Source organism: Bos grunniens, chromosome 12 (assembly GCF_055505025.1).
Source record: "Bos grunniens cultivar Pamir isolate PY7600 chromosome 12, Bosgru_T2T1.0, whole genome shotgun sequence".
Taxonomy (NCBI): Eukaryota; Metazoa; Chordata; class Mammalia; order Artiodactyla; family Bovidae; genus Bos; species Bos grunniens.
This window is the reverse complement of record NC_141176.1, coordinates 75,700,484-75,712,595: the sequence shown is the minus strand read 5'-3', so window position 1 is coordinate 75,712,595 and position 12,112 is coordinate 75,700,484.

The following is a 12,112-nucleotide window of genomic DNA, read 5'->3' as shown; positions in this document are numbered from 1 at the left end:
AATGGCCTCTACCATTCAGGAGTTATTTTACTTGGTGGCTGATAAAGATAGTTAATTTGCCCCCAAGAGAGAGTTTTAAAGCATCTTCTATCAGGACTTCAATAGATGCAAGATTTTGAAGGCAGGGAGAGATCTCTTCCCAATAAGGGAGTAGGACACTCAGGGTCCACCAGAAACTGGTGGGAAAATATTTGCCGATCCCAGCAACAAAGAAGTGCTTGGGTGAATCTTTTTGTAATTGTTTTTCCTGTAGCACCCAAAATGGTACAGGTTTGGGAGGAGAAGGCTCTGGAGTAGGAGGTCAGGACAGAGTAGGTAGCCCCCGTGTCAACCAAGAAATTCTCAGACCTACCTGCCACATCCAGTAGCACCCTTGGCTCCAGCCCCATGATGGTTATCTGTGACAGTCAGGCTGGCTGGAGTGGACCACTTTAGTCCTGTTGAACCATCCTGAGGGAAGGCTTGGCGCTTGACCTTGAGGCTCTTGGGTCCCCAGGGCAGAGTGCTGCCCAATGTCCCAGTTGATGTCATTTGTAGAAAGCCATTTTAGGAGACTTGTCACGGTTTGGACGCTCTTTGGCCCAATGCCCCACCTGTCTACAGTTTAGGCATTTGCCTCATGCCTTGTCCTTTAAGGACTCGAGGTTTGCCATAGGGTTTCCCTGGAGGATGGCCAGCATCTGGGGATGGCTTTTCTCTTTCCTTTTCTTCCATTCCTGGGCCTTGGCCTTCCTCTCCTATTAGCTGTTATAAAAGATGTTAATGTCTGTCTGGACCATCTCACCTAAAGAGGTAGCAGGGTCCTGTTGCTGTAGCTGTTGTTAAGTTTATCCTGATGTATGATGTACATTGGGAGAGGAATTTGTCCTTTGAAATCACCTGTCCCTCATAAGAGTCTAAGTCCACATTGATAAACTTTTGGAGGGCCTCTTTCAGCCTTTCCAGAAAGGCAATGGGGTTCTCACTGGGCTCCTGAGTTATTGCTGAGACCCAGGCATAGCTGATTACTTTTCACTGGGCTGCTTTTAGTCCTGCCTTTACAGAGATCAGAAAAGGATCCCTTTTCCAGATGTGTTCAGGGTCATTATAATTCCAATTAAGGTCTGAGGAGGGGACCGAAATTTCCCCCACTGGGTATATATTACTTGACATGTGGAGCCCTGTACCATACCTTTGGGTTCCTTTAAGACCCTAGCATACTCAGGATCAGATAAACTTTGATTAAATATGACCATAATGTTCTTCCATGTCAAGTCAAAGGCCAAGGTAATGCGTTATAATGTATCTATATATTTGCCTGGGTCATCTGTATCACTTCCCAGGTCTTGTTTGATCCATCTTAGTTCTAAGAGGAAGAAGGGCTTATGGACCCAGGTTAGTTCAAATTCTCCTCCAGTTTCAACTAAGGATACTGGAGTTGGCTTTTGTGGAAGGGGTGCTCCTGCATATGGGGGCACGTTTGGGGGCACAAGGAAGGAGCACCAAGCAACTCGGGAGCCATGGGAGGTGAGCCTTCATGGGGGCTTCCTTCTCTTGGTTGTCTGTGCCTAACACCATTTGTTTAGTAGGCTCACTTTTAGGGCATACAAGAATCCTATACTTAAGACAGAGTTCCTTCATATCTTTTAGTCAGAAGAAAATTTGGGCCCAGGGGATCTCTGTCCACTTCCCTTGTCTTTTGCAAAATAAGTCTAGCTCTAGGATGGTATTGTTATTTAAACTCCCATCCTCAGGCCAGTGTTCCTTGTCCTCCAGAGGATACCGTGGCCACACAGTGGTGCAAAAGAATTTTAAGTGACATCTCCTTAGAGTTAGAGGATCCAACAGCTTCCAGTTATCAAGGATGCAGCTCAAGGGTGTCTGTTGGGAAGTGCATTGGTTATTTCCCATCTGAAAGACAGTGATGACAGGGAGGAGAAAAAAAAAAAAAAAACTAATAGGCCTCCTTCTATTTTACGGGTGGACTTACCTGGGGGTGAGTCTTTCTGAAAATTTTTCTACCCAGTACTGTTGCAACCTGAGAGCCAGGCATCCCCAGGTCAAGGTGCAGATCCCCAGGCAAGCTGAGGCATGACAGTCTCCTGGAGATCGAATCCATGGACAGGTTGAGGCTGGTCAGCCTCCTGAGAATTGGGTCCCTGGGCATGTTGAAGCATGTTGACATCCTGGGGCCCCTGGATTAGCAGATCCCCAAGCAGGTTGAGGTGTGGCAATCTCCCAGGAGCCAGATCCCTAGGCAAGTCAAAGCAGGTCAACCTCCTGGGACCCCCGGACTGGAGTTGGGTGTCTACAAGGTCTCCAACATGACTAGTGCTAGGTAGGATTAAGGGGTTGTAATCTTAACTCATTGCTGGTTTGTCCACCATGGATGGGAAGAGATACCATGATGTAAAGTAATCCAAGCCTGTGCCATGACACTGGGAACCTGGTGAAACAGCCATAAGTCTTATCCTCTTATTGCTCTGAGGGAATGTAAGTCACTGATTTCCTCCCATGGTCCTCAATAAGAGCAGCTTGACTGAGTGACTTCACTTTCACTTTTCACTTTGATGCATTGGAGAAGGAAATGGCAACCCATTCCAGTATTCTTGCCTGGAGAATCCCAGGGACGGGGGAGGCCTGGTGGGCTGCTGTCTATGGGGTCACACAGAGTCGGACACGACTGAAGTGATGCAGCAGCAGCAGCAGCAGGGTGCTTCCAATGGTAAACATTTCATTGTCATAGATACACTCTAGGTAATGCTGCTAAGTCGCTTCAGTCGTGTCCGACTCTGTGCGACCCCAGAGACGGCAGCCTACCAGGCTTCCCCGTCCCTGGGATTCTCCAGGCAAGAACACTGGAGTTGGTTGCCATTTCCTTCTCCAATGCATGGAAGTGAAAAGTGAAAGTGAAGTCACTCAGTCGTGTCCGACTCTAGTGACCCCATGGACTGCAGCCTGCCAGGCTCCTCTGCCCATGGGATTTTCTAGGCAAAAGTACTAGAGTGGGGTGCCATTGCCTTCTCCGGACTCGAGGTAATAGCAGCAGTAATGACAAAGGGGTGGGTTTTCTGGTCCTTTTAGGGGCATTAAGAGTATTTTAATAATAAGTGAGGTGGAGCAGTGTTGCCTACCAGGGGTCAGGGTCTTGGTTGTAGGAGTTAGTAAGTGGCTTAAGAATAAATTGATAAGAGGCAACAGACCAGATGTTCTATAAAAGTGGAGTGGAGATTTGATATGGGGGTATGTTTGTAACTTTAGGAGAAGGGTGGTCAGGGTTTAGGCCCAAAGGGCCTGCAGGACTAACTCCTAAAGTGGCAAACACTATCCCTAGAAGCCCAATTGCCCTTGAAGGGATGCCACCAACAGATGGACTTCTGGCAGGCATTGTGCATCTGTCACCCACCCTAGAGGGTTCACCGAGAAATGCTGATGTTGCACATATAGGAAACATGGAAGATGAAGGCCTGAATATCTAGAGGGATTGGCTATTGTATAGTATTTCCCTCCCAAGGGCCAGCTATTTCCTGGTTGTCCCTCTGGAAGATTGTAGAAGCAACATTGTGGGCCCAGACAGGGCCAGGAAAAGAGCATGAAACAGGGAAGGAGGCATAGCCCAAGGAGGGGACTTTGAAAGAATGACAGAGCCCAAGGACATAACGTAAGCCAATTAAAATCAAATGGGTCCAAGATGACAAGTCAAATTCAACTAAACCTTAATCCTTAATCTGCAAGCTAAATGACACCCAGAGGTGCCGGGACAGTTCCAAGACACTGTCAAAAGACTGAGGAGTGGGTGATTCCCCAACTGTTGGAATGATCCTCCCACTCCTTAGCCTATGCAATAACCCAGCTTGGGAAAACCACACCACATTCCGTGGCCACTGCTCTCCGCTCTGTGATGGCCCACACTCTTGGAGTGTGCTTCTCTTGAAATCCCAACAAACCCACCTCTTATCCATTGCTGTATCTCTCACTTTAATTTTTTTTGCAATGAGAAATCAAGAGCCTAAGCTTCATTAGCCTAAAACCAGACACCATGGGTTTTGGCCAGGCTAAAGTCCTAGTCAGATATGACTGAGTGAATAAGCATAGCAGAGTCCCTGCCACATGGGTTTGAGTCCCAATCTTAAATAAATGGTTTCAAGCACAACTTTCAGAAGTGGAAAGATAATGACCTGCCCAATACTTTGTAATCAGTGGCATAGATATAGAGAGGAGCTAAAGGATGGGAGGAAAAGACAGTAGGGAAAACGTGTTGAAGAATACCTTTCATAATCTGCCAGAAAATCTGCTAAAGACCTGACCTGTGCTCACAGTTTTCATTGGCCTGATCCTTGGCACAAACAAGATTAAGGACAGAAGAACCCCCACCCGCTTGGGCAACAGCTACTAGAGTGCAGAGTATAGTGGAGCCTTTGGGACACAATGGGGAGTAGCCTCTCCAGAGTCCCTTGATTGCACCCACTGCCACTTGCCTGTTCATAGGGGATTTGAGGAAATAAGAAATGAGAGATAGTAAAGAAATTAAGATTTTGTTAGCAATATGTCCTTCCTGCCATAGGGGTGAGGACTTTATACCCCACCAAGTTTCCTGGAATCTGAGACTGAGCCATGTGAGCTTTCTGCCGAATTTGTTTTTGCTGTCCTGGTTTCCAGCATGCTTGGGTTCTTGTCACTCTCACTGTACTGGGTTTTCTTCACATTCATCTTCCACCATGAGAGCTTTCCCCAAATTGGGCTTCTGCTGTGCATGGCCTCTGGGCTGAGCCAATGTTGTTTCAGTCAGGTTAAATCCAAGATATATCACCATATATGTCAGGGGAATTTGTAATTTCCTCAGTTCTGTCTCACTGCAGCAAAACCTTGAGGCCAAGGGTGGACCAGTGTTACAGTTCAGTTTGGCAAGCAAAGGAAAATACATCCTTGAAGTGTGAGGGCAGGCCGACCCAAAAGACACAGAAGACAGAGAAGATCAGAGAAGCAGCGGGCTCAATTTTGGCTCCTCTTTTTATATGTTTTTTTTCTCCTCCCCACCCCCTCTGCCCCGAGCCTGCCCTATGTAAATTGGGCAAGCCAGGCGTTTGCTTCACCTGAGGTTCTTGAACCTTCTTTTGTTCTATTTGTGCAGGCTTTTTCCTTCCTTTGTCTTTTAGCCACCACTATATTGTACTTCTTTTTCCTATTCTAATTACCTAACAATGGTATCATATAGAGTATTTTCATTATTCTATAAAACCTCTATGCTCCATGTTCCACCTTTTCATCCTTTACCCCCACTTCCACCCTCTGGCAACCACTGAGCTTTTTACAGTCTTCATAGTCTTGTCTTTTTGTCATATAGTTACATTATATATTATGTAGCCTTTTCAGACTTCTTTCACTTAGTAGTAAGCATTAAGTTTCCTCCATGTCATTTCATGACTTGGTAGCTCATTTCTCTTTAGTGCTGAGTGTTTTTGGGGGTCCAAAATCACTGCAGATGGTGACTGCAGCCATGAAATTAAAAGACACTTACTCCTTGGAAGGAAAGTTATGACCAACCTAGATAGCATATTCAAAAGCAGAGACATTACTTTGCCAACAAAAGTCCGTCTAGTCAAGGCTATGGTTTTTCCTGTGATCATGTATGGATGTGAGAGTTGGACTGTGAAGAAAGCTGAGCACCAAAGAATTGATACTTTTTAACTGTGGTGTTGGAGAAGACTCTTGAGAGTCCCTTGGACTGCAAGGAGATCCAACCAGTCCATTCTGAAGGACATCAGCCCTGGGATTTCTTTGGAGGGAATGATGCTGAAGCTGAAACTCCAGTACTTTGGACACCTCATGCGAAGAGTTGACTCATTGGAAAATACCCTGATGCTGGGAGGGATTGGGGGCAGGAGGAGAAGGGGAAAACAGAGGATGAGATAGCTGGATAGCATCACGGACTCGATGGACGTGAGTCTGAGTGAACTCCAGGTGTTGGTGATGGACAGGGAGGCTTGGTGTGCTGCTATCCATGGGGTCGCAAAGAGTGGGACATGACTGAGTGACTGAACTGAACTGAACTGAATAGTCCATTGCCTGGATAAATCAGTTCATTTATCTATTCACCTACTGAAGGATATCTTGGTTACTTCCAAGTTTGGTTAATTATGAGTAGGGCCACTATAGATATTTTGGGTTTCCCTGGTAGTGCAGGCAGTAAATAATCTGCCTGTCATGTGGGAGACCTGGGTTCAATCCCTGGGTTGGGTAGATCCCCTGGAGAAGGGAATGGCAACCCACTCCATTATTCTTGCCTGGAGAATCCCCATGGCAAAGGAGCCTGGCAGGCTACAGTCCATGGGGTCACAATTGGACACGACTGAGTGACTAAGCACACATAGGAATTTCACAGATTTTAAAAAATTGATTCCTCTTCTTTCAAAATTAAACATATAATGAACCAGCCTTCTTTCAATATGCATTCACCAAATGAAGAGGCACCTCCTTTCTTCCACTTCCTGTTCTCCCCATATTTACATTAGCTGCATCATTGTTAAAGTTAGCATATTGTGTTTTCTATTTGTTTGTTTTAAAGAATTAAGGAAAATGTAATAAAACACCCAAATGGATCTACAAATAAGAGCCATCACAACACAGAGATAATTTTTTATGGAAACTGAACACGTTGACTGATAGGCAGAGATGGATGGCAATGCTTGATAGTCAATTGCTGGATAAAATTCTAAATTTGAAAATAAGAAAAGTGGTTTGAGGATAACAAAGAGGTTGTGATCCTATAGGACACACAGATGTGTGCTAGAAATATTCTGCCTAGCTGTTCTGATTAATAGTAAAGACTTACGTCTTCTGGCTGTTGAAAAATGATAAATGATGTCCACATACACACGAGTTAGTGAAAAGGCTGGAAATTTTTGGTCTAGAATTTGTTCTCAATTTGGGGAGAATGAATCTTGGGATACAAACAAGTTATACTACAAACTTTGATTCTGAGCTTTATGTGGACACATGACATGGAGTTAAATGTACACTTATAGACCAGAATTCCATGGATAAAGGAGTCTGGTGGGCTACAGTCCATGGGTTTGCAAAGAGGTGGACACAAATGAGCAACTAACACTCACTTTTTCACTTTGCATACCAGCTCATTTGAAGAGGTGGCACCTCAGGCTTTCTGACCAAAACCACCATCTTTGGGGCAGAGGCCAGCTGCCCTTTCCCACTTGCCTCTTATCTAAAGTTACTACCTATCTTTTGTCCAGAGAAATAAAATGTGCCACCTCTGTAATTTAATTTTACATAATTTTACTTATTTATCTATTTGTCTATTTTTTGGCCATGCTGCTTGGCTTGTGGGATCTTGGTTCCCTGACCAGGGTTTAAATCCAGGTCCTTGGCAATAAGAGTGTGGAGTCCTAACTACTGTACTGCCAGGAAATCCCCAACATCTGTCATTTTAGAATTTGTAGTAGTCATGTTAAAATCTAAAATGAACAAGTGAAAATAATATTAGTAAGATATTTTTATATCCAAAAGTAATATCAAAAGTAATATTGTTTCCACATGTAATCAGTATAAAAAGTCACTAGTAAGATGAAAAAGGTTTTCTTCTCTTTGAAGTGCATAATGTATTTTATACATACAGCACACCTCAGTTTGGGCCAGATGCATCTGAAGTCTTCACAATCCTCCTTACTGTATTGGACAACCCAGCATTCATAGTACTAGTTAGGATTGTTATGGGTGCAAGGAGTGAATATATTTTTTAAATAATTAGAAGGATGGTTCTGGTAGGTATCTTAGTTTGGGTTCCCCGGAAACAGACCCTGAGACAAGGATCTGAGTGGAAGTAGTTTAATTTGGAAGTGATCCTAGAAAAACACTTGGAGGGAGTGGAGAAGTGAGACAGAGAAGGGAAGGAAGCCAATAAAGTCCTGTTACAAGTGAGTTAGTGCTCAGGCAACTGGACTCCTTCCTGCTGGGTCACCCAGGGAGAGAATTGTTCCAACTGACAGGCAAGGGCACAGGAACATTTATCTACCCACTCCCCATCCATCACTGATTGAGGTTGGAATCCAGGGGTTTTTCCTCATCTTGCATATAACCCCACCGTGCTCCAGCAGCTGGAAAAAGGCCCTTCAGCAGAGAGTTGCAGATAAGCAGTGAACTCTTTAGTCCTGGAGAAGAGTCAGACGACTTGAGTTGGAAAGTGACAGCTTCTGCTCCAGCAGGTCACACCATCCAAGGAGGGATCCTTTAAGTCTCAGGAGCCCCAGAGACTTGATGCCACTAAGACTCTACACCACTCATCCTGTTCACTTATTCCTGATTCAGTCTTTACACACAGTAGGTGTTTAATAAATAGTTGTTGATTGCATGACCTTTCGGTATCTCTTTGTACTTTCCAGCCCATCCGTGTAAATGGGAGATGTGGCCACCAGTAGTTATGGGTCATACCCTTACAACTCCCTCATCAGAAAAGAAAGTGAAGTTTTTCCCTTTCTGTGCATGCATGCCTACAAAGACACTTCAGTTGTGTCTGACTTTTTGCAACTCTATGGACCATAGCCCACCAGACTCCTCTGTCTATGGAATTCTCCAGGCAAGAATACTGGAGTGGATTGCCATGCCCTACTCCAGGGATCTTCCTGACCCAGGGATGGAAGTCAAGTCTCTACGTCTCCTGCATTGGCAGGAGGGTTCTTCACCACTAGCGCCACCTGGGAAGCCATCTTCCTGGTGCAGCCAAACAAGAACAACCAAGAACAGCAACAAAACATTCTCAAGGAAGAATACCAGTTGGCCTGGCATAGAGTTATATCCATTATAACAGATACGAGATTATATCTGTCCCAAACCCTTTGGATACAGACATGACATATTATGATTGGCTAGATTTAATTTGGGTGTCCACTTCTGAGGTTCAAGAGGAGGATGTTACTAGAAGTTATTCAGTCAGTCAACTGTGTCCAACTCTTTGTGATCCCATGGACTGCAGCAGGCCAGGCTGCCCTGTCCTTCATCATCTCCTGGAGCTTGCTCAAACTCATGTTCATTGAGTTGGTGATGTCATCCAACAATCTCATTCTCTGTTGTCCCTTTTTCCTCCCGCCTTCAATCTTTTCCGGCACCAGGGTCTTTTCCAGTGAATCAGTTCTTCCCATCAGGTGTCCAAAGTATTGGAGCTTCAGCTTCAGCATCAGTCTTTCCAATGAATATTCAGGACTGATTTCCTTTAGGATTGACTGGTTTGATCACCTTGCAGTCCAAGGGACTCTCAAGAATCTTTCACAGTACCACAGTTCAAAAGCATCAATTCTTCGACGCTTAGCTTTCTTTATGGTCCAACTTTCACATCCATACATGACTACTGGAAAAATCTTAGATTTGACTAAATGGACCTTTATTGACAAAATAATGTCTCTGCTTTTTAATATGCTGTATAGATTTATCATAACTTTTCTTCCAAGGAACAAGCATCTTTTAAATTTGTGGCTGCAGTCACCATCTGCAGTGATTTTGGTGCCCAAGAAAATAAATTCTGTCACTGTCTCCATTGTTTCCCCATTTGTTTGCCATGAAGTGATGGCACCAGATGCCCTGATCTTTATTTTCTGAATGTTGACTTTTAAGCCAGCTTTTTCACTCTTCTCTTTCACTTTCATCAAGAGGCTCCTCAGTTCCTCTTCATTTTCTGCCATAAGGGTGGTGTCGTCTGCATATGTGAGGTTATTGATATTTTTCTTGGCAATTTTCACTCCATGGTGTGCTTCATCCAGCCCAGAATTTCGCATGATGTACTCTGCATGTAAGTTAAATAAGCAGCGTAACAATATACAGCCTTAAGGTAATCCTTTCCCAATTTGGAACCCGTCCATTGTTCCATGTCCAGTTCTAACTGTTGCTTCTTGACTTGCATACAGGTTTCTCAGGAAGCAGGTAAGGTGAGCTGGTAATCCCATCTCTTTCAGAATTTTCCAGTTTGTTGTGATCCACACAGTCAAAGGCTTTAGCATAGTCAATGAATAAGAAGTAGCTGTTTTTCTGGAATTCCCTTGCTTTTTCTATGATCCAAAGGGTGTTGGCAATTTGATCTCTGGTTCCTCTGCCTTTTCTAAATCCAGCTTGAGCATCTGGAAGTTCTTATTTAACATACTGTTGAAGCCTAGCTTGGAGAATTTTGAGCATTACTTTGCTATTGTGTGAAATGAGTGCAATTGTGCAATAATTTGAACATTCTTTGGTACTAGAAGGTAGAGTGACAAAGAGATTGTCACTATATTCAGAATTTTGAATACTCACTGGAGCATGTAGATTGTGAATGCCTTTTATCATATATGTCTTGATAGAAAAATGCTTGAGGACTAGCACTATCTTAGGTGAACTAGTTTAGTACTGATTTTATACTTCCTGCAGATTTAACACTTTATGCTTTGACTATTTGATGGAGGTGCTATGAACCATTAATAATTTATAGTTTACACAGTTACAATTTTTATCATGTGTCCCTGGAGTTTATCTGGGAATGAATCATCAAGTCCAGCAAGATTGAATCTCTCCTTAGATGCTGTCTCATTATCCTCACTTGAGTCAATGTCTGGCTGCATTAACTCAGCGTATTTTCAATGTTTACCCATGCTGTAGCTTGCATCAGTATGTCTAACTATTTTATAAAATGCCAGATAATACCCCACTGCCTATAATGCCATGTTTCTTTTATCAGTTGATGTACCCTTGATTCCCTCCACCCGCAACTCATTTTTTACTTTTATGAATAGTGCTGTTATGACATTTGTATGTACATTTTTATGTGGACATATGTTTCATTTATCTTGGGTAGATATCTAGGAGTAGAATTGCTGGTTTATATGGAAACTTTGTAGCTGTACCATTTTACATTTCTGCCAGCAATGTAAAAGGTTCTAGTTTCTCCATATCCTCTTCAACACTTGTTAATGTCTTTTTAGTTATAGTACTGAACCATTTAAGATCGAGAAACAAGTACATATAGAGACCTTACGACATCTTCCCTATGTTTGTACACTCTATGCCTGGCTTAGTGGTCATGCACCTATAAAGCATTCACTAAATATTTGTTGAATGAATTAAAAAAAAAAAACACACAACTTTTTGTATGTTGTCTTTTTAGATTTTACAAAGTGCATTCACAAATTGTGAGGCTCCCATTAACCTTATAGGATATAGTGCAGGTAGGAATTTCCTATGTAGACCTGAGTGGTTAGTCAGAAAATTTAGGTAAGAAGTGAAGCATCTAGAGCTCTGGTCCCCTGGCTTCATATCCAACCTTCTTTGTACAAATCAACACCGATTTTCAGTATGTTTTACAAATATTATATTCATTATTGTTCATAAAAGAATTCTAAGAAGTTTCAAAAAAAAAAAAATAAAAACAGCAGAAACTGAAGGGACTGAGTGTATTTGGCAGTTTGGAGATGACTAAGCTTCCCAGTTGGTGCTAATGCCGCATGCCAATCCAGGAGATATAAAAGATGCAGATTCAATCCCTGGGTCAGGAAGATCTCCTGGAGAAGGAAATGGCAACCCTCTCAAGTCTTCTTGCCTAGAGAATCCCATGGACAGAGATGCCTGGCAAGCTATGGTCCATAGGGTTGCAAAGAGTTGAACACGACTGAAGCAACTTAGCACACACACACAGTTATCATCCTGAGATAGTTGTGGGGACTGAAGAGAACAGTCTGCAGCAGTCTGACGTGGAAGTCACTAAATTTCCAACCTCAGCAAGCAATTCCTTCATCTTTGAAGGAGAACTAGTAGCTCAGTGTTTACAGTGCTGGAAAAGGTAGGTAATGTAAAAGAGAACTGTAAATCAGGTAGGTCTGGTTACATACATTGTAGATTGCCTTATCTGAGAAAGAGCTAACACAAGAAAGGTAGGTAATTGAAAAATTTTATTTTTCAGCTCTAATCATTTTCTTTTTTGTGACAGAAAATTTCAAACATGCATGAAATATCAAGAAAATAGTATAATAAACTCCTATCATGCCCATCAATAGAAAATTGTCAATATTTTGCCATATTAAAAAAATTTTAATACATTAACACTTTCTTTAAAAGCTATTTCCCCTCCAGGTTTATTGAGGTATAACTGACAATCAATAATAGT